Source organism: Pseudorasbora parva, chromosome 16 (assembly GCF_024679245.1).
Source record: "Pseudorasbora parva isolate DD20220531a chromosome 16, ASM2467924v1, whole genome shotgun sequence".
NCBI lineage: Eukaryota > Metazoa > Chordata > Actinopteri > Cypriniformes > Gobionidae > Pseudorasbora > Pseudorasbora parva.
Genome location: NC_090187.1, coordinates 34,434,702 through 34,458,948, shown reverse-complemented (window position 1 = coordinate 34,458,948; position 24,247 = coordinate 34,434,702). Strand labels below are relative to the sequence as shown.

The 24,247-nt window shown below is 39.2% G+C and overlaps 1 long non-coding RNA gene across 1 annotated transcript; it reads right to left on the bottom strand.

Annotated features, from left to right (window-relative positions):
• Nucleotides 1-490: 490 nt before the first annotated feature.
• On the bottom strand, nt 491-20,545 carry LOC137043490 (uncharacterized). The gene is made up of 3 exons (XR_010898496.1): nt 20,198-20,545; nt 19,102-19,173; nt 491-608 (listed from the first exon to the last, which is right to left on the bottom strand). It is a non-coding gene; the product is annotated as an uncharacterized lncRNA (long non-coding RNA).
• Between the last annotated feature and the right edge of the window lie 3,702 nt (nt 20,546-24,247).

Genomic DNA, 24,247 nt, shown 5'->3' with positions numbered 1-24,247 from the left:
GGTTTGAGTATTTCAGAAACTGCTGACCTACTGGGATTTTTACACACAACCATATGGCTAAAGAGAATTAACTAACAAAGAGACAATCTTCAGTGATTGCAGTTCTGTGGGTGGAAATGCCTTGTTGATGTCAGAGGACAGTGGCCAGACTAGTTAGGGCTTAGAGGCAACAGTAACTCAAATATCACTCGTTACAACCAAGGTCTGCAGAAGAGCATTTCTGAATACACAACACGTCAAACACTGCACTGAAGCAGATGAACAACAGTAGCAGAAGAACACACCGGTGCCTCTCCTGTCACATAAGAAAAGGAACCTGAGGACACCATTCACACGGGATCCCCAAAGTTGGACAGTAGAAGATTGGAAAAATGTTGCCTGGTCTGATGAGTCTTGATTTCTGCTGCAACATTCAGATGGTATGTCAGACTTGGGTGTAAACAGGTGTGGATCCACCCTGCCTTGTATCAATGCAGCATGAAGCAAAAAACAAAGGCTCAGATCTTCTCAAAATGGTTTCTTGAACGTGACAATGAGTTCTCGATACTCAAATGGCTCCAAATTGGGATGTGGTGGAACCGGAGAGTCACATCATGGATCTGCAGCAACTGGGAGATACAATCAAGTCAATATCTCAGCGGAATGCAGCACCTTGTTGAATCTATGCCACAAAGAATTAAAGCAGTTCTGAAGGCAAGAGGGTCTGAAGGTCCAACCTGGTACTAGCTATGTTTAATAACGTGGCTGGTGGGATTATATATACATATTTAAAAAACCTGCCAATAACATAAGAAACAACAACAAAAAAATCTGTCTTACTGCACAGTCTTTTTAAAGGCTCAAAGGTGTATTTTTGTACTTTTATTATTTGTCCACCAAGCTATCATTTGTCATGAGTGTTTGTTTTATAACCACTAGATGGTGCACTCTCTCTCTCTGTCTCTCCACATGCATTTTGGACCACGTCTGCCTCGATTCCCTTCCAGCTGCAATGTGTGTATTGAGCGAGATGCAATTCACAGATCGATATGTTTCATTATTTGGAGTCCAGACGCACAGATCAGGGGAATACAGTTTTTTATTAAAGTTCACAGAGAAGAGATGTAGTGTTAAACAGTACAGGAAAAGGAAAGTGTGTCCATCCAGTAGGAGATGGGGAGAGTGACTGTAATATCTATGATACCAAGCTGTCTTTCCTCCATATAGACACACGCATCTGAAATATTGGCAAAACTACTATTTAAGAAGAAGGCACGGATCAGTTTGTGTGCAAAATATTACTTAATGCTGCTGTTATGATTTTGACATTCTGCCAGGCAGTTGGTACCTAAACACACAAACACACTCACACTCCTCATACCCCCTCTTATGCACATTATGAATCACATCTGTGTGTACACAATAACAAAACAGGACTAATGCATTTGCCAAATCTTCTTTCCAAAATTCTCCTCATTTGCATACAGAAAACAAAACAGTAATTTATAATAAAACCAAAAGCAAAAGATTTGTTCAGCAAGATTGTAAATGGACCATTGTAAGTTGGGCATTACCTGCTATAGGGCATTCATTAAGGACACAGTGCAGGCTGTCTCTCTGGCTGGCTCTCAAGCTGAAGGCAGCTGGTGGCCTCTCGGCCGCTGGGCCCGGTCTGTCTTGACCCTGAACACATGGTCCACTTAAGCTCTGATTGGCTGGGCTCAGGACACAGCTGTGCACAGCACAGGTCAACGGCTGAATCAGCTGTTAATCACGGGAATCAAACTCAGGCAAATCTCTGCCTTAACCTGTTAACTGTCAGCGTCCTGGTAGCACTTATTGCCTTTCCCCCTATTTGACAAATTTTTAGAAACCATCATAAAATAGGTATCATTCATCTTGTGAAAACCATTTGGAAACTGGACATTTCCTTATCATGGAAGCGGTTTAAAAAATGTGGGCGGTGTCATGTTTAATGCATTATTTTAGAATTAAGTCTTTTTCTGACAAGCTGCATATTATTGGAAAGGTCTGAGAATCAAGGTTCTGTATTTGGCCATGAGTCCAGAAGCGGTGTTTCCTAGCCTGTGGTTTTCCCGCTGATCCAACCCTCGACAGAGAGAATCACATAGGGCTATTTTTGATTGGCCATTGGGTTTTGCTGCACAGACCTGGCCACCCCGGATAGAAGTGATATTGTGACGGAACAGGGGTGGGTGTTGGGGGCCTGCCCCTTTAATCGTGAAAGTGCCTTTTTCGATTGCACCGCAGTGGCCCCGCGAACGTGATTTTTATTTTAAAATAAGTGATTCTTAGCGAGGGAGAATATCACATCAAACTGTGCAAATGATTATTAGTGTTATACTTTGTTCTCAAATTGTTAATGTTAACAACATCAGTATTGTGTGACTACCTGTGTTTAGTGTGTATTCTCGTTAGATTTCAATTTATGTACAGTCTAATCTTTTGCTTTTTACTACGGGTGAATCTCCAGTTGTCACTGATGATTGTCGTTTGGACATTTCTGGACAACAATCTGCCATCAAAATGATAAATTGAATTGTTCCGGCTGCTGTGAGAAAAAGGCTGTAAATGTTCCTCACATGCCAGAGCCAACTAGCCCGGACTCCTCCTTTATGTATACAGAGACGTGACATGATGCAAAGGCCACGGAAAATCCACCAGTACCACTCAAATTACACACATTATTACAAGCTCACCATTATGAATTGGCCTAATGTAAAGAGACAGTTTTGAACACTGGCTGGTTATGTACGTGCTTTGAAATTTCGATCATTTGTAACAACAAACAAAAAGTAATGGACTGCAGCTTTAAACTTTTAGAGCTTTTTTACACTTTCAATACTCTGTCTTCTTTAAAAAGAGTCCAACCATTGGTCTGTTTTCCAAAGCATTCATGTATTACAATTATTTAAGTTTCACATATGATCATAAAGGGGGGTGGCAGTTAACAAAGTATGTCAGCTACTCCAAGAATAAAGGTGAGTATAATAAATGAGAGCAGAAAAAAAATGCGGTTTTTAATTAGCGGTTTTCACTCTTTTTCCTCAGAATCTTTTATTGTGATCTTCCACTTGCTATCTCAGTCCCATTGTGAGTGAGAAAAGAAGGAGGTGGGTGGTGACTTCACAGTCTCTCTTATAGGAATACAAGGCAAAGCCACCTGCTGCTTTTTGTTGAATATAAAGGGAAAGCTAGTGGGGTAGTGATGCCATGTCACATGTCCAACTGGAGCTGTGTGAATCCTCCAAGCATTTTGGGCCCGACCACCGAAGGGAGCTCTCGAGAACATGAAACAGCAGAAGACTGATTCGATTATTTTAAGAGGCGGCCAAACACACACACACACATGCACACTATGGCAGAAAAATCTAATTTGCTTCTCCGACATGCAGTGGTGTACAGAATACTGACGTACAATAGTTAAAACAAGAGAGTGACCAGAGAAGTGTGTTGTCCCTGTAGGTGTGTGACTGTGACAGCCCAGATGTGTGTGTGACAGGTGTGATGGACAGCCCACTAAACCCAGCTCAACGTGCCCGTCCGGTAGAGAGGGAAATAAATATAACACCACATAAAAGGCAGATCATGAATAATAAAACAGCCATAAATTCCATAATCTGGCCAAATGATTTATGAATTTACAGTGTGAGATGGCCCCGGCCAAACTGTAAATATTCATGTGACAAGCGCTAAGCTCTATTTAATTGTGATTAATGGTAATGCATGGAATGAGGCCTCATAACTGCCAGCCTTTATTACAGGCAGCTGGCTGAATGCAAATGTTATTTCGAGTAAGATTAGGGAGACAAATAGGGTCTTTCAGGCGGTCCTCAGCATCCCGTACAAGAACAGGCTCATAAGATTCTAGAGAAATTGTACTTGGTTTTCCCAGCAGGACGCCTGTTGATAAAAAGTAAATTGTCACACTACGCCTGGTAAACGCTTATTGGAGTGAAAGTACCAATTGCAGTGGAACTACATGTGGTTTTGTTTTTGACATTTGACATCACACTTCAACTACTTTTGCTTTAGTTGGTCCTGCTTCAAACCCAGATTTTATAATGGGCATCAAGTTGTATACACGGTCCTAATACATTCAATAGGCCCAACGGTTCTTCACAATGGAAATTGATTAACACGACAGGATGAGTAGGAAAATGAAACATTTTATAAATGTATTAACAATAGTAGACATCTGATACCAGCCTAATATTAGGTTTATCCATATTAGGTGACAGATGAATTGGAGCTAAATACTGTCATCAAAACACATTGCAAATGTTGTGTTCCTCCTTTTAAAAGTTGATAAGGCTATTTATTTAGCTTTTCTAAGAACTATGCATGATTATATGGTTAGTTGCATTTGATTAATTAGCATTAGTTTTTTTCTTGTGACCCACTAGTTGAGCTTTTAGAGAAATATTTTAGATTTAAATATTTTTAGATCTTAAAAAAATGAAATGTCAAGTTTTTTTTAAATCACCTGTATACTTATTGAACTCTAGGTTGAAAACATTTTTTTCATTGCCTTTGGTGTTGAGATGTAAAGTTTTTTTGTTTATGTATGTTGTATAATGTTTATTTTCTTATATTTTAATTATTCAGTCAAATTTTCTCGATTTTAGTTGTTTTCAAACATTCTTTATTAATAACTAAAGAACTCCTGTCTTCATACTTTTGGTTGTCATTATAAGATCTTCAGAAATGAGCTGAATTATGTGAGAGTCTTTTAAACTTTGTCAAAGACATTTAGGGGAAAAATGAATTGCAGCACACCAACGCAGATCGCAGAACATTCTTACACCTCGTTTTCACCTAATGAGGTGTGGCTCTACATTAGCCCCTAAACACATCATCTTTACTCTGTTCTAACATGGGAATAAAGCAAATATAGCAACATACCTCAACCAAAAACAGTTGAGGATGAAGCTGCATGGAGCTGTGAATCCAGCATCCACAACATGATTATCTCGATCCAATCGATATTCACAGAGTAGCAAACAGCCTGAGGTGGGTGTTAGAGTGACGTGGGAAGGTTAGACTTTGGGATGGTATCCTCACTCTTGAGGGAGTCAGACATCCACCAGTGGCGGCCCACCCTGCATCCTGTGCTCAGGGAGTAAAGGCTCTGCAGGGGCTGAATCAGCAGACATGCCTCTTCTCCTCAGCCACAGATTTAGATCTGGCAGCTGAGCTGGAAGGTAATTGGCAGCGTTGCTGGGAATGGCACAGTGCTCGCAGGTGAGGGAGGGGAGGGGAGGACGGTGTGTGCCTGCTCGCTGCTCACGCCAATTGCAGTGGTTAGAGGAAGCCGGCCACGGACGGCAGGGGAGGCGGCGACGGTGCGCACTCGTCAATGAGCGTGCAGGGGAGTCGCCGGAATGAGAAGTAAAAGTCCTCATGTTACCTATTCTAACACGCCAACCCCACCCTACCCTTTTTATTTTTCACTCCATCCCTTTTCTCTAAACTCCTACTCGCTCATTGTATTTCGCATTCATCCATTTGGTTTCGGCCGTCTTATATGTTAACCCCACCGTGTAGCTTTTAATATCGTAGATGGCTTTTTTAAACCTGACACTGCTCCAGAGTGACACCCCTCTGTGAACTGCAGGTGGACAGAATAAATGAAAATGAATAACCAAAAGGAACTAAAGCATGTTCATTTATGGATATCATACCACTTCACATGACAGGTTTTGAGTTAAGCACAGAGAGAGTGATTGCCGATTGCTCGCTGAACTGCTGTAAAAGCGGAGACGTACAGCTCTAACAGGTTATCAAAACAGCAGCTTTTAGTGTAACAAGCTATTTTTCACTGCATTGCTGTTTTTCTTCTGATATAATAGGAGTGAGGGGTAACACACATGGTTTAAAATGTTACACACATGTCAGAATGACAAAACTTAGTGTTTTTAATAGCTGCCATCTCAACACTATATAAAGAAAAAAATAGGCAAAATTAAAAAATCTTTGGAAGATATCACTGAACATTTATTGAACCAGCAAAAGTAAATTTCTTACTGAAATACATTTTTGATCATGTTTTTAGTGTTATATAAAAGAGGCAAAACTGCTATTATTTTAATTTCCTATCTGTTTAGATAGTTCTTTAATGCTGATCTAACCAACAGAAGACACTAGCCGAGTTTAAAATCCCAGTTGCACATGTGGAGCATGTTGTTACACTGCGTTACATTGTGCCCATGCTATTCTGTAATGTTAGCGATATAATTCACATTAACAATTTATATGAATTCTACTGAGAAACCATGAGTTAAAGGTGAATACAAGACAAAATTAGCCTGACAAGACCCACATCAAGATGTTTGGTCTGGAAACTCACCATAGACAGGGCTCAATCCAAGGGGCGGGATAAACGGTTGTCTATCAAACTCCCTCTGCACGGCGTGCACGCAATTGGATAGCGCTACAACCAACCAGACCAACGAAGGTGAAGCAGAGCTAGTTGACAGATTAAACTTTCGCCGTATCCGGTCGGCAAAACTCCGAACACATCTTCCCCTTTTTAAGAATGACTTCAGTGCCGTTCTGTTCTTTTCTCAGAGAAAAGCTTAACTCCAAGTCTTCCAGAGTCGCGGTCAAAGCTGATTCGAAAGACCGCCGTTCGCCAGTTTCTGTGTTTACTAGAAGCACGCAAGCGCAACTCGGCAGCCATTATGTTAAGCTCTGCCCACCAACTCTATACACAATGTGTTTGGCCCGACCAGAGTTTGGCTTTTACAGCTCAGAACTGTATTGAGAGTTGCTAGATGACACTCGCGGCAGATAAGATTTGCTGCCGCTAGGGATTTCTAGGCTAAGACAAAATAACAACACCCCCCAATTAAAAAGTGTGTTGGCTATTTCAGAGAGGCTAGCAATAGCAAGCTCGCTTTGAAATCCTAGCCCTACGGCAGCAAAGTTCCTTGATTATTACGCAGGAATAAGAGTATAGTTCCTAGCCATGTTGACCTAGAAAATTGCAACTTTTCATTTTCCGTCGGTCTTAGTAGACAATGTAACTATACACATGACAACATGTAAAAAGGAAATGTTGGCGTTATTTTGTCACTTATTGAGCAGTAGGCTAGATGGAGCAGTCTTTGTGCAAAGCTAGGTGGGTGCGTCAGCAGAATCATGACATGCACAGAGATGGGAATGGTATGTAAGGACTAATCTAACTCTGGGGATACCATGAATAAGCTAAAGTCTCAAAATGTCCTTGTGTTCCTTTAAAGAGCACCGACTTATACCACCTGATTGCCAGAAGTTCATTTTAGCATTGCCAAAGAGACATGTAAATCCCAGTCTAAGACAAAAACATCTCCAAGTAAAACGTCACAGTTGGCATCTTTTAATTATGGTAGTTATGGTGTGAATGCAGCATAAGCTTGTTGGTTTGGTTCAGGATGAACTCTTTTGGGGGCACTCAGTGACTGAGGTCAAACACTCTGCATAGCCTTACTGAACGGCATGTGAAGTCTGCATGAAATACATATATGTTGACAGGCAGACAGAACATCCTAAAAATGCAGTCAGATATTTTTTTGGTTCTAGGACTTCCATAGAAGATACATGTACATTTTCTTCTATTATTAATTGCTATCAGAATGTGAAGGATAGCAAAGAAGTGTTTATGAAAAACATTGCCTACCCTACCTTTAAGTGCCATACTCTGTAAGGATAAGAGCAGCAGAGTGGTAGGGAAATTTGCACGCGAATTTGTGTCACTCAAACCATCAACACTCGTTCCAGACCACTCGACCTAACCGACCCACTCATCTCAGACCCCCTTCCCAAAACAGACCCTCTCGCCTGTTTTTCCTTCTGTTATTTCCTCCTCTTCTCAGGGTCCAGCTCAGCATGGAAGAGCAGCCACTGGAGCCAATTAGCAAAAGCACTACAGAGGACTTTTACTCAAGGGTTGATGGGCTCATTAAGCATTAAGAATTCATGACATTTAACTCCTCAACATGGCGGGCAGAAAGCGTGGATGGCTTTGATTGGATGGACAGTCTTTTCCCCCCAGCAATCAACAAAAATAGCCCTCTCTCAGCTTTGAGAGCTCAGGGATAATTAGGGGTGCACAGATCATTCTTACCTGGGTGAACAAAGTGTGTGTGAGAGAGATATTTATGGCACACAGGTGTGCAATTCTGTACTGATGGAAATTAATAATCTATGAAAACAAATACGCTTGCACATCCACGTGCAGTTAACTTAACTGACTGATTATTGACTGCCTATTAACAGTTAATGGAAGCTTGCAATAATGGGAGGCTATAGAGGTTATATTGCGCCCTGTGGAATTCAACATAGAGAAACAGTTTTAGGATTTTATGTGATGGTAAGGTCATGCTGATTTCATATGGTGAAAGAGCTGTCCCCCAACGTTTATAAAAGGCATCAACACCTATAAGGCATCGCATTATAACCTAATATTATATATTCCTAATATTGTGTTCGTCCCCCTTTTGCTGCCAAAACAGGCCTGACCCGTTGAGGCACAGACTCCACTAGAGCCCTGAAGGTGTGCTGTGGTATCTGGCACCAAGATTTTAGCAGCAGATCATATAAGTCCTGTAAGTTGCGAGGTGGGGCCTCCATGGATTAGAATTGTTTGTTCAGCACATTCCACAGATTCGTGATTGGATCTGGAGAATTTGGAGGCCAGTCAACACATTAAACTCATTGTTGTGCTCCTCAAACCATTGCTGAACCATTTTTGCTTTGTGGCAGAGGGCATTATCCTGCTGAAAGAAACCACAGCCACCAGGGAATAATGTGTCCGTGAAAGAGTGTACATGGTCTGCAACAATACTAAGGTAGGTAGTACGTGTCAAAGTAACATCCACATGGATGACAGGACCCAAGGTTTCCCAGCAGAACATTGCCCAAAGCATCACACTGCCTCTGCCGGCTTGCCTTCTTCCCATAGTGCATCCTGGTGCCATGTGTTCCCCAGGTAAGCGACGCACACTCACCCAGCCATCCACCTGATGTAAAAGAAAACGTGATTCATCAGACCAGGACACATTCTTCCATTGCTCCATAGTCCAGTTGTGATGCTCACGTGCTTGGTGCTTCGGCAGTGGACAGGGGTTAGCGTGGGCACCCTGACTGGTCTGCGGCTTTGCAGTCTCATACTCCGCAAATTGCGAAACACTGTGTATTCTGACACCTTTCTATCAGAACCAGCATTAACTTCTTGAGCGATTTGAGCTACAGTAGCTCGTTTGTTTGATCAGACCACACGGGCCAGCCTTTGCTCCTCACGTGCATCAATGAGCCTTGGCCGCCCATGACCCTGTCGCTAGGTCATCTCTGTTCCTTCCTTGGACCACTTTTAATAGATAATGACCACTGCAGATACTACACACCCCATCATAAGAGCTACCATTTTGGAGATGCTCTGACCCAGTTGTCTAGCCATCACAATTTGCACTTCTCAAACTCGCTCAAATCCTTACGCTTGCCCATTTCTCCTGCTTCTAACACATCAACTTTGAGGACAAAATGTTCACATGCTGCCTAATATATGTCAACCAATAACAGGTGCTGTGATGAAGAGATAATCAGTGTCCTTTGTGGTTCTGATAAAAAGAAAATAATAATGCCACGACATAACCTATTGTAAGTCATCAGCACTGAGGGTAAAATTAGTATATTCAGGATTTATGCATGCGTGTGCTGGTTTTAAGGAGGTGGCAGGCTATGTGGGGGGTACAACAATAATCTGACAGAGATTAACCACTTCATTTATCTGTTCCATCAGCTCCTACATTAATGATGTTACCCACAACCAGGCACCTAGGGAGTTTTGGGGGAAAGCAGCAGTGCTATATTATATTATGCATATTCTCATGCCCCCAAGAGATTGATATATCAAGGATATCCGAAGTTTGAATTATTTGGTTGCTGTATTGTGTGTGTGCTCGCTCTAATACTACCGTTTAAGAAATAACACATACAACAAGGTTTTCTTCAGAAATCAACTAGAGAGAAAGACTCAGATGAGAGAAATATGATAAAACCGCTTGCACCTGCATCGGGTGGAGGATGCTGTGGGATGGAGGGATGGCAAATTATGCAGTCTTTTCCAAATTAAGTTTTTCAACGTGCTTGTAGAGAAACAAGTTCTTCTGAACAGTAAATCTCACTTTATGTTTCCCTCAGATGTCTAGAATGATATTTACAGCTTTTAAATATTAAACATATATTATTGAAACACCAGATGTCGGCAAACAGGATTAAACTCTCAAAAATGTCCAACTGTTCTCTTTGTTACACCTCAGAGCAGATCTTTTCATCTCATTTAATTTCTCATCCATGTCTTTCGTTTGATCCACCCCCCTTCTCTTTATCTCTTTTCATACCTCTTTTCCATCATCCTCACTCAATCACTCTCTCTGTCTGTTAGCAGTTACCATGTTTGTTTTAAAGATTTTCCTCACTGCAGCTCAAATGGTTCGGATTTACTTTGCCGCTGCTGTCATTCCACCTGATTCACTCCATCTAAAACTCTAACAAAAGGTGTAAAGATCCTGATGCTGGTGAGAATGAAATAATAACAGCAATGCCAGCAAATCTTTTTCCACGCGAGGAAACACACAAAGAAATATTCAATAATCCTTTTCCACATGAGGAAATATATTATACAAGATATATTCAATGTTTAGAGAGTGATGTTTTCACCAGTGAACAGCATGTGCAAATAAAAACTCTCCTTTTTAAATATTTATTTGCGATTAATATAACATATAGTTTGCATAAATATAACAGTTCAATAAACAAAAAGTAAAAAATGAGAAACTTACATTTTAGTGAGCCAATTTTTTTTTGCATGAATCTGCAGAAAAACACTGTTTTGCTTGTGCTTTGGCTCTTCGTGACTGTGCATACAAATATGGTTCTTTCTCATAACTAAATAGAGAGAGAGTGATTATCCTACTGCTCACAAAACATTAATTATTAGACTTAAAGGTAGGGTAGGTAATTTCAGTCGTGGCCTAATGGTTAGACAGTCAGACTGGAAGGTTGCAGATTCAATTCTCAATACTGGCAGGAAATGACCGAGGTGCCCTTGAGCAAGGTACCTAACTCCCAATCGCTTCCCAGGTGCCACCGCATGGCTGCCAGTGTACCGGGTGTGTGTCCACAGTTTGCAGTGTGTGTGTGTGTGTGTGTGTGTGTGTGTGTTCACTACTCCTATTGTGTGTGTTCACTAACATGGATGGGTTAAATGCAGAGGTCAAATTTCAAGTATGGGTTACCATACTTGGCCATCACATGTCACTTCTGGATAGGCTAGTAATAGCAAGCCAGCTTTGAAAAGTATAAGATCCCTCCTTCCTTTCAGAGCATCTCCAAACCACCGTCCTCCAAAACATATACACTCACCTAAAGGATTATTAGGAACACCATACTAATACTGTGTTTGGCCCCCTTTCGCCTTCAGAACTGCCTTAATTTTACGTAGCATTGATTCAACAAGGTGTTGAAAGCATTCTTTAGAAATGTTGGTTTTTAGTACATTGAACTCATTGTCATGTTCAAGAAACCAATTTGAAATGATTCGAGCTTTGTGACATGGTGCATTATCCTGCTATAAGTAGCCATCAGAGGATGGGTACATTGTGGTCATAAAGGGATGGACATGGTCAGAAACAATGCTCAGGTAGGCCGTGGCATTTAAACAATGCCCAATTGGCTCTATGGGGCCTAAAGTGTGCCAAGAAAACATCCCCCACACCATTACACCACCACCACAAGCCTGCACAGTGGTAACCAGGCATGATGGATCCATGCTCTTATTCTGTTTACGCCAAACTTTCTGACTCAACCATCTGAATGTCTCAACAGAAATTGAGACTCTTCAGACCAGGCAACATTTTTCCAGTCTTCAACTGTCCAATTTTGGTGAGCTTGTGCAAATTGTAGCCTCTTTTTCTTATTTATAGTGGAGATGAGTGGTACCAGTTGGGGTCTTCTGCTGTTGTAGCTTATCCGCCTCAAGGTTGTGCGTGTTGTTGCTTCACAAATGCTTTTCTGCATACCTCGGTTGTATCGAGTGGTTATTTCAGTCAAAGTTGCTCTTCTATCAGCTTGAATCAGTTGGCCCATTCTCCTCTGACCTCTAGCATCAACAAGGCATTTTCGCCCACAGGACTGCCTCATACTGGATGTTTTTCCCTTTTCACACCATTCTTTGTAAACCCTAGAAATGCTTGTGCGTGAAAATCCCAGTAACTGAGCAGATTGTGAAATACTCAGACCGGTCTGTCTGGCACCAACAACCACGCTCAAAATTGCTTAAATCATCTTTCATTCCCATTCTGACATTCAGTTTGGAGTTCAGGAGATTGTTTTGACCAGGACCACACCCCTAAATGCATTGAAACAATTGCCATGTGATTAGATTAGATTGTGCCATTGGTTGATTAGATCATTGCATTAATGAGAAATTTAACAGGTGTTCCTAATAATCCTTTAGGTAAGTGTAAATGCACACAGCAAAGTGTCACAAGATAAGAGACGGCGTTAAATTACCTTATGTCTCAAAGCACATAACATTACAAAACTAATGAACATAAACAACTTGCAAAGATCTTACTTATACCACCTGACTGCTGTAGATTAATTTTGGCGTTGAAAGCACTGACATTGGCAGCACAGCACTACAAGAACCATGATGAAATCACCCTTACCAATGCATAACACTTTAAAATATATTCTGTTTGAGAGCTATATGGCAATTTAACAGTTCAATTATATGACTTAAAGGTGGGGTAAGTGCTATCTGGTAACCATTGTTGGTATTTCAAATTACCAAAACAAACACGCCCCTACCCCCAAAAGGGTCTCGCCCCTATTTTGATAGCTCCGCCCCACACATACGTAAACCCAGAGGCATCAACACCTATGGCAGAATCTCTGTGTATCTAATCCAGGTCGAATATTCAATGAAAAAGTCATCCTTTCTATCACAAAAACACAAACCGTTCTTGTGAACAACTCGATAGTACACGAGCAAGACAGTCCAGCTAACGAACATATTACAATTATGACAAGATTAGAGCTACAGCAATCACAAAAACACACAAACCATTCGCATGAACAACTCGATAGTACACACGCACACAGTCCAGCTAACGACATATTACAATTATGACAAGATTAGAGTCATAGCGATCACAAAAATCACAAACTGTTCTCATGAACAACTCTATAGCACGAGCCGACAGTCCAACTAACGACAGATTACAATTATGACAAGATTAGAGATAGCGATCAAACCGTTCTCATGAACAACTCTATAGCACGAGCACGACAGTCCAGCTAACGACATATTACAATTATGACTGGATGAGGGTTATATAGATCATGAAAAGAGTAAACAAACATATATTAGGAGTATAGTATCTTACTTGTCGGAGACATTGTGTGAGCTGATGCTTGAAGCACACGTGAGGAGATTTAGACGCTCCATATGGTGTGGAAATGAACGGGTCTTTATCATTGCTGAAGTGAGCCACAATGCGATCGCAAATGGACTAACAAGTGAACATGACACACGAGCATAGTCAAGGAGCATATATTAGGCTAGTTCTTGGCTAATGTCCGTCATGTGTGACTCGTGTGTTTTGAATAATGACGTGCACAGAGCGAGAGCGAACGCACTTCTCACCATCAATAGTAGACACGCCTCTTACCTGCTGATTGGCTAATTCAGGCAGGTTTTGCTAAAAAGTTTAAGCTCAGTACAAACTATTCGTAAACCAGCGTATAGTCTCCAGAGCGATACTGGTCATGGAAGTAATAAAAGGGAGAATGCACACTTTATGAAGGTTGTTTTATGGATATAAAGTTTACCAGTTTATTAAGCACACCCTAAATGCGTACAGTATGTATATATTCGTTTACTGTTAGTTGTAAGGAATTTTTTGTTGTTGTAATTTTCTGTGTATGCTTATAATGCAAGGGAGAGAGAAAGTTTATGGATAATACTTTAATGCGCACTTCTTGTACTGTGTTTTATTCAGCTACAGTAATTTTCTGAAGTTAAAACAGATGCTTCATCTTTTGTGCGATGAACAATAAACCTCATAAAACTCATGAGTAAAGTTTTGGCCATCATTCGGACAGGGTCCGCTAGTGTTTGCCAACCTTTTTTCAGTCATGGCACCCTTTAAAAATTTTCAAAATTTTGTGGCACCCCATCACATACGTTACAATAGGGGGGTAAGGGTACAGACTGCTCACGGTTTGGTTTGCATCGCGGTTTAAGGTTTTCACTGTTTTAATACGGTTCTGTATTTGCTAAGTTCAGGGAAAAAAGGACTGCTGTCAAATAAAAATTAAGAAAATAACAAATAAAGAACAAATAACTTAAATACAAGCAGCAGCACAAATAAATACTATCAAGCAAAGATACCGATAAAATAAACAATGCTTTTCAGGTTTTCTTAGGTAGGTCTAACATTAGATTTTAGGTCCAGAAACTGAATAAAATTGAATAATCAAATGTAAAATAACTGCATTTTAAATTAAAATTAATCCTTATTAAACTTACAAAAGCTATTCATTCAAGAGCAGTGAGGGATGTCCTTATCTTTTGTTTGACATTAAACAGACAACAGTAAAGGATACTGCCCCTTTAAGACCTAATGCACGGATATGCGTCATCTTTATCGACTGTGTGTGTATACAGTTCACTTAAGGCATATACTTGGATACTTATCAAGATGGACATGTTGGCATACTTTTTGTGTGAGTTTATCCGTTCAAGTGCAAGACTTGAAAGAGACCTCAATATTTGGGCGCTGTGAGACGTGTGCACGCTTTCGGATGAGTGCACAGAGACAGATCTTCTCACAGTGCCCGCGAGTTCTCACTCGCGTCTTCTGGCACTACGCGCATGGGATGAAGGCAAAAATGACTGGTCATATTCGAACATACGGCAGCACTCGCATGCATTGAACAAAGTTTACTAAGAAAGACTGTTTTGCCACGTTTTTCTTTTATTATCGCTGTTGTAATGTATCACTGAGGAGCCAGCACATGTATCCATCAACAGAAACATACATAAAGCATTATTGTCATGTTACAGTCCATATTAAAGATACGTCATCAGATGTGAGTTGAACCGCGGTGCAAGTGCATGCCGGCACCTTTAACACGGCACCCCTACTCACAGCAGACAGCACCGCAGGGAGCCGCGGCACCCGGGTTGGGAAACACTGCGCTAGAACATGCTTGTACTAATAGTGGATACAAGCAAGATTGCATAAGTTTTAACATAAGTTAAAACCAGAATTAAACTTAACTATACCTGTTCTATCTCCATGGAGCAGATATATTCTCTGGCTCTGTAGGCATTGTTATCCGAGTCTGGTTCGAACTGAACACCCTTCTGACATGTTCGGCTTCAACAATTGAAGCTCCGCCCTCTTCTTGAAAGAACAGGCAGGGAGCACCAGGTCATTTGTATTTAAAGAAACACACACAAAAATGGTGTGTTTTTGCTCACCCCCAAAAAGTGCTATAAAACATGATCTGTGAGATATTGTTTGCTAAAACTTCACATACACACTCTGGGGACATCAGAGACATATTTTACATCTTGTAAAAAGGAGCAATTTTTGATGGAAAATTTAATTCAGTTTAACAGTTGAAATACTTTTTTGAAATACTTTATTTGATTCTTCAAATACATCTACACTGCGTCCTTTCTTCATACTAAATCTCACCATGCAAAGGCGACAGGACCCTGGGGCAGTGTTTATTTCAGAATAGATGGGAAGCAATTAAAGGGATGTTCACCTAAGTGTCTCTGTGACAAGAATAGGTACTTGCTACAGACAAACCAAAGACAAATCAATACTGCTGGGAAGACGAAAACAGCATGAGCCAGAGCAGTGGAAAAACAACCTTATAGCACAGCCCTCTGCGTAATTGTGTGGGTGCTTGCATGAATTGAATGAACAGAGAAGATAACATGTGAATGTTATGTGAACTGTGAGTGTGTGTGTTTTGGACAGCTGTAGGCTGGTTAAGCAGTTCCTCTGTTGCCCAGGATTGTAATTGAGCTGTCAGGAGCGGAGAAAGAAGTGAGTTCTGATGGAGGACATAGACTCAGTGAGATCTGAAGGAAAACTTTCTTTTACATTTTTTGTGTGCATGTGTGCGTGTTGTCATAATGCAGAATCATAGCAGTGAATTAATGAGTGATTTAGTTGTGAATCTTTCCATTAAAAAAAATCTATCAAAATTGGTCAAAAAGACAGGTGTAAACAGGGTCTGAAGGACAGAAATGTAAAATTCAACACACACACAGCACACACACAGCACACACACGCACACACGCACACGCACACGCACACGCACACACACACACACACACACACACACACACACACACCCTCCTGTTCGAACCACCCTCTCTAAGCAGGACTCAAACCCGAGTTTGCCGGCATGAGAGTCTGACACACTAACAAAGAGGGTAAAGGCATAAACAGTAAAAGAAATGGACATATCGATCCCATAGACTTCAACGGTGGAAAATGAATTGAATTAGAAGCATTCACTTCCTGATGGCTGAGCAAACTGCACAGGCTCAGACTGAGCTTGACAACGTAGATTTCACGTGAGCAACCTGTCTGACAGTTGTAGGTCTTCTAGTAGTTGTGGAAAGTGAAATCTGAATTACGTTGTTTAAATGTTTTGTCCTGTTGCTTTTGGCTCACTATGGGCTTCTACCCCCTTGACTTTATTGGACTTTATGTCTCCACGTCCTCCCGACTGCCTCATAGACAGTAAAAGATTGCTTCTGAGCATCTCCTCCTGGTAATTTCTCTACTGTGCGACAGAGTCGCGTTGGTTATGACGCAATCGTTAGCCTATTTTTTACAAAAACAGCTTCTATGCGGCAATAGTGTAAGATACAATGTAATGGAGCCTTTTATGCATTGTTGTGTTTCTTTATAAATAAACAATGGACAAATAGAGTCTTTAAACGTCTCAAATGTAAAGTTATTCACTGTCAAAGTGACTCAAAAATGAATGGGATGTCAATGGGATGCTAACAGCAGGTGATGGCTTGGTTAGCAATGCCCGCCCCTATGGGTGGAACGCTTTCCGAGCGCTAGATTACCCCCTTGGGTAAAGGCTGCAACCTCTAGTGTCAGTCGTTAGAGCATATCTTGAGATCAGAGGAGTGAGGTTTACTCGTACTAGCTGGCCTCCGTTATACACACACACACACACACACTCTGTAACTTCAAAAGCGTTAATTGAGAGTTAAATTGGGGGGAGAGGCCGAAGGGAAAAGGCTGTTTTAAACTGAAGGAGCTGTCTGCTCTAGTCTGACCTGTACATGGAGGTGAGTGTATTAATACTTGGCTTGTTAATGCATCTGTGCAGTGGGAGAAAGTGACCTTTTCTCACAGGAACTAAAAGACTCTAATTAGCTGCTGAAAGGGAAGATCAAATCAACAGCTGCTATACACATGGAAGGAAAATATGAAACCGTGCTCAGAATCCACATAGAGACGACAATATTCTCAGCATGTTCACAACCGTACTCCATACCAATGCCATTTTGAACTTACAACAGTAGAATATAATAACATTTTACAACTAGCAGCTATGTTAGGATATAATTATTTAGCAAAAGGATTTAAATTCGGCATGAAACAAGTTACAATCCTTTTTTCTTCCCTATTGTGACTTAGCAAAGTGAAATGCCTTCTCGAAAAAAGAAGAATTATAGGGTGGAACTTGATTTTGACCATTGGGAATTGATTGGATCATTGCATCGTTGTGGTTTGCTATTGGTCGATCTCACGTGAGTGACAGATTAGCCCACCCTCACACTGGAAAACGCATCATCAAAGAAAGGATGTTGTTGCAAGAGGGAGGGGAAGCTATTTTGATTAAAGATTTCAATGGTCATTTTTTTATAATTATGTGCACAAATTAATAATTTATTGAAAAGCTGCAATCTTCCATAGGAAAAAATATGTCAATTTTTATTTCAAAACTGTTTTACAAAACGGACTCGGGCCGAGTCCAATAACAAACTTGTAGCCAATCAGCAGTAAGGGGCGTGTCAAACTAACAAACTAAAATAACAAACCTTTTACAATCCTTTTGTAAATAAAATTTTTAGGCTTTAGTGCTAATTTAATTTATGTTATTGTAATTATGCTTTCAAAAAGTTGATTCTGCGCTAATTTGATCAAATATTTTTTTTCTGTTGGAGATTTAAGTAGCAAATGAGAATCACTAAAATGATTTAATATATTTTGAGACTAAGGTCTTGTTTATGATTTCTGTTCAAAGTAAATAAAGCAACTGTTTTTTAATAGCAGAATATGTAAAAGTATGGTATTTAAAAGGCATATTTAACATGATAATGAACAGCTGATGACTTTAACATTTGTTGACATGATGGTAAATATCATATTAAGTTAGGTGTCCGCCTTAGAGTTAATCATCATATGTATAATAGAAATATGATAATAATCATATCATATAATACAAATATATTTAGCTAGATGTTACTACTGTAAAACTGTATTAAATTATTATGGGATCTCATTCATTCAGTGTTTTCAGATTATTTACTTAAAAATAGTTTCTGTACTCTAAAAATATTTTTATGTTAACATTTTAATATTTACTGAACAATAATTAATTATTTTATTCATCAAAATAAAAATAAACTGCAAACTTTCCGCTTTTGCAAAAGTATAAACTTTTTCTTTGTATTGCACCCTGATGCAACTCATTTATATTTATAACAGAATTTATTACCTTTATTAAATGGTTTATATGATTAATATGGTCTTAATAAAATATCATAAATATGATGTATCTTATAGATATTAGTATTAACTCATAAAATTGATTATAATCTGAAATACAGTATTTAAAGAGTGACAAACTGTCAGCTAAATATTCCTATACAGTATACACGCTGGCAATGCTGGAGCTTTAAAACCATGTTTGCAATGTTGAAACAAACAAACTACCAAACTATTAATTCCGCGGATCAACACCTGCCTGTAATGTGGATTGCTGTTCGTAATATACCTGTTAATGGGACGACATTCTGTAACTTTCGTCACCACAGAGAGCGGACACAGCCAAAGACTTTGAGCGATGCTGTGGAGAGAGTGGGAAAACACAGAATTTTTAGCCAGCGGAACAGAGGGCTTTTATGGGAATCCCCTGGGGGTGAGGAAGGGAAGAGGGCAAGAGCTTTAGCTGATTAGGGCAAAGGGGAAGTGGCTCTAACCACCGGGCCACCCCCCTGTGCACGGCCCTGCTCCTAATATATGTTTGTTTCCTCTTTTCATGATCTATATAACCCTTATCCAGTCATAATTGTATTATGTCATTAGCTGGACTATCGTGCTCTTGTACTATCGAGTTGTCTTGAGAACAGTTTGTGTTTTTGTGATCGGTATAACTTTAATCTTGTCATAATTGTAAAATGTTAGTTTGGAACTCTAATCTGGTCATAATTGTAATATGTCGTTAGTTGGTTAGTTGTGTACTATCGAGTTGTCATGAGAACGGTTTGTGTTTTTGTGATTGAAGGAGTGACTTTTTCATTGAATATTCGACCTGGAATTGAATTTCTGTGAATTGATGCAATTGAATAAACAGAAATTCATTTTGACCAACTAAAAAACTCAGATGTGATCAGTCACTAGGAAATGTTCAATTGGAGACCTGAATTGTTTTTTTACAGTGTAACTTTCAACCGCTTTTAACACACTCAAATGTATCTAATGTGATAAAACAGTGCTGCGTTTCCCCACATACACATGACTGAACGAAGCGGAAGCGGCTGTCTGCGGCATAATAAAGCTCTGCAAAATTGTTTTAAATAAGCAACCTCTAGCGGCGTAAAATTACATATTTTGGCTTTAATACGAAATACACAATCGACTTGACTTTACTGCAAAATTATCATTATTTTAATTCAGCCATTGAACTTTTCTATACTGCACAAAAGGTTCTTGTGTAAAAATGTTCTTTAGATTGAATGATTTCTTTAAAAAAAATAAAAAAATCTGCCTATGCAAAAAACAAAACCTGGCGTAACCTCTCATTTAAAAGTCAATTATTCAAAAGTTCAGTCTCATGTGGCAATAGTTCATTTGAACCAAGAGCGACTTACTCAATCTGTGCCATCCGCCTGTTCCCATAATGACTTGCTTCTTCACAGAGCAGTGCCGCAGAGTAGTGAGAGATTGGAGGGAGTCTATAAGCAGTGTGCTAGCTGCACTAGGACTCCCTGAAGTACGGACAGGAGAGCCTGGAGAGCAGAGAGGGCCTCTGTCAGAAACCAGGAAAGTGCCATGCAGATATAAATTAGCCTATGTTGTTGAAGGGGTCCCCAGCTGGCTGCCTTGCACGCGGAGAATAATTACACCGATTTCCTCTTCCCCTCCCTTCCACTGCCACACATCAGAGTCACCAAGTTGGAAATAAAACCCTGTTATCCTTCTCTCACAGCTGTGCACCTTAGCCTGTTGATTTATATCACACACACAAACACAAGTTACTAATTGTCTGTTGTTCTCGTGAGGTAACGGTTCAAACGAGGGTAAGCCACAGGTGAGGAGAGCTAAAACAAAACTGCTATCTCAGAAAATGTATTTAAGTTTAGACTGTTTCAAACTCCCACCGTCTTGCCGTTCCCACCTGTCAAACATTTTAATTATCACGTCTCATGGCATCACAGACAACACATTCAAGAGGAAAAAACGCTATTCTTTGAGTTCAAACACCTGGAAAAGAGGTGTTGGTTGTTAAAAGTACTTTCGCACATTTTAACTGATTTTTTTTTTTTACTAAGAATCTTTCACATTTAGAAACGGTTGTTAACCGAGAGTCAATTTTCTTCTGATTTCCTTTTATCAGGGGCCAGTTGGAGCCTCCAACATTTGATTATTTTTATTTAGTGAAATGCAATATTTTTTTACAACAATTACAAATGTTATCTAACAAAAAAATCTTATTGGCTAGCCAGAAGATGGTTTTGTTACATCCATGGCATGCCCAAAGAAATTAATTGTTATAAACCTGCTAATAACAATTATGTCATGGATGTAACAAAACCATCTTCTGGCTAGCCAATAAGATTTTTTTCCACCCCAATCACAAAAACATGAAATAATTTTTTCCATCTTGATGAAAAAACGCATACAATAACTTTTATTTCAGCATTTACTCTCCGTATCTAGTAATGTACAACGCATGGTGGGAAGGGGAAATCCTGTCCCTGGTTTCTATAATGCAGTTTTAAAACAACTAAAATCATTTATGTACTCTCAACTCAAATTGATTAAGTAAAGTGGCTAAAAATAATTGCTTTGGATTAACTTATTTTTGGCCTGTACTTAACTGAAACATGTCCTTTCAAAATAAAAATATTGAGTTGAGCTACAATGCAACTGTTTCAAGTCTGTTTAACACAATACAATTATGTTTGAATGAGAAACCTTACAATGGCGTTAAATGAAAATGATTTTTTAAATAAAGTGAACAGTATTGATATTTTTTTTGAGTGAACCACACAGAGAGAATGTTCTTCTCTCTTATCTGAAAAAAAAAACTATTTGAATCAGTAAGATTTTGTAATTAGTTTTTGTAATTTTTGAAAGAGAATATCACCAAGGCAGCATTTATTTGATAAAAAATACAGTGCAGTAAAATTGTAAAATATTATTACAATTTAAAATAACTGTCTTCCATTTTAATATATTTTAAAATGTAATGTATTTCAGTTATGACAAAGCAAAATTTATTCCAGTCTTTAGTGTCATGTGATCCTTCAGAAATCATTCTAATATCCTGATTCAGTGTTAATGAAAAATGTATTATTATTATCAATGTTGAAACCAGTTGTGCTGCTTCATATTTTGGTGGAAACCATAATACATGTTCATGACCCTTTAGAAAGTTTAAAACAGCATTCATTTGAAATAAAATGTATGACACTTATTTTTTTACTCATTTTTGACATAAAATATAATAAGTTATATGAAGTCTTATGTTCTCCAAGGCTGCATTTATTTAATCAAAAACACAGTAAAAACTTTAATATCGCAAAATTGTATTTCAAATTAAAAGAACTGTTTTTTATTTGAATATATTTTAAAATTAAATGTATTAATGTGATAGCAAAGCTGAATGTTCAGCAGCCATTACTCACTCACTGTCACATGATCCTTCAGAAATCATTCTATTACTATTCTAATTGTTATTATTATTAGTAATGTTAAAAAGTGATACCTTTTTCAGATTCTTTGATGAATATAATGTCCAATGAACAGCATTTATTTGGATGTATTACATGTATTCATTAAAGCATCTATTAAATATCACTATATATCACTAATATGTCACTATTGATCAATTTAATGCATCCTTGATCAAAAGAGCATCCTCTTTATTTTAATCTTACCACAAATGTTTGAATGGTATCGTGGTTTCCACAAAAAATATTAAGCAGCAAATACTTTTTTGGCAAGCAGCAAAAAACAGCTTTGCCCTCAAAGGTTAAAATTACATTTTTAAAATAGAAAACAATTATTAAAATTTCACAATTTTACTGTTTTTACTGTATTTATGTTTCCAAAGTTTTGACAGGTACACTATTTCGTTTTTTCCCCTTCTTTTTACACATGGAAATTAGTCTTTTTAGTTTGTGTTGTGTTTCAGTGGAAGCAATCATAAAGGTAATTATTCACAGAGATCGTATGACTCGATACCTGAGTCACCATGAAATCAAAATCTTATTTTTTTATGGAATATTACTGTATTCATTATAAATTATTTATCTGTACACAAAATTCTGTTTTACAAATTAATGTGCTCATGTAATCTTTAATCCAAATAACTTCCCTTCTCTCTTGCAGCGACATCTCTTCTATTTTCTGAAGATGCGTTTACTGGCGTGAGGGCTGGACATCCTGTCACTCACATGACATCACGATAGCAAACCACAAACATCCAATCAGCTCTCAATGGACAAATTTAAGTCCTGTCCTACATTTTTTTCTTGTATGATAAGCCGTTTCACTCGTATATATACACACATCACAACAGAGAAGAAAATACTTCTATCGAATTTAAGAACAAATGGTGAAACCTAATTAAAACACATCTACTTAAAAACCTAACTTCCGAGCCCCTTGTGTGAACTTTACATGGCAAGCCAAGAAAGACCACAGATATAACCAAACCAATTACAACAACACTTTTTTGACTACTCAGTCAGTGTCTTGTCCAGTGGTTGTCCTTTAATGGATGAGTTTGGAAAAAGGACAAAGGCAGGACAAAGGGACAGGGCTTGTGGTGAGATGGACAGGGAACAGGGGCCACCTACCTCGTCCCTCTCCTCCCATCACCGATTCTGTTCTATTAAAGTTATTTATTCCTTCTTTCTATTTTAAGCCTATTTATGCAGCAAGCAACTCCTCATTACCCGCCAGTGGCTCTGCAGGGATGACAGGAAAGGATCCCCTAAAAACAGAACGAGGGATGACCCCGCCCTCCCTCTCATCCCCCTCTTCTCTCCACGCATCGCTAAATTGCCTATTATTTCTCCATTTCAGGCCGTCCCGTGTCCCCTCTGACGGCACGTTAATGACAGGCGAGGAGAGCGTCGACGCGCTTCTCCTCGCTGTGCAGACGCTCATTAAACAGAGAGGATGCTTAATGCTGTGGAGCTGAGCAGTTTAAGACAACGCAAAGAAGATTCCATCTGCCTGGACTCCACTTCGACTCGCTCAATGACTTCTCAAGAGCAAAGCAGATGCGGCACCAGTCCGAGCCCCAGAGGACAACATCTCCCACAATTCCATGTGAATATGCAGATACAGTTAAAAGCACTGCCAAGCTGTTGATGAATATTGAAAAGATTAGTGTGTCGGGCATCCCTCTGTCCTCTCGTGTCCCTGCTGACTCAAAGTTTAGAATTAAATGTATAAATGGATTGAACACTCCTTAGAGTACGAGAGTCTATGAGAGAAGTATAGCCTACTGTTGGTGACAATTGGCTTTGTGTCTTAATCAGTATCGAAAAAAGAGCCCCTTCCCACTATAGTCTCTATAACTAAATATAAATTCAGGCATAGGGAACAAATACACACAGATATATGTCTATGTGCCATGACAATGAGTCAAAAAGTTATTACATATCATAAACAACAACATTTAT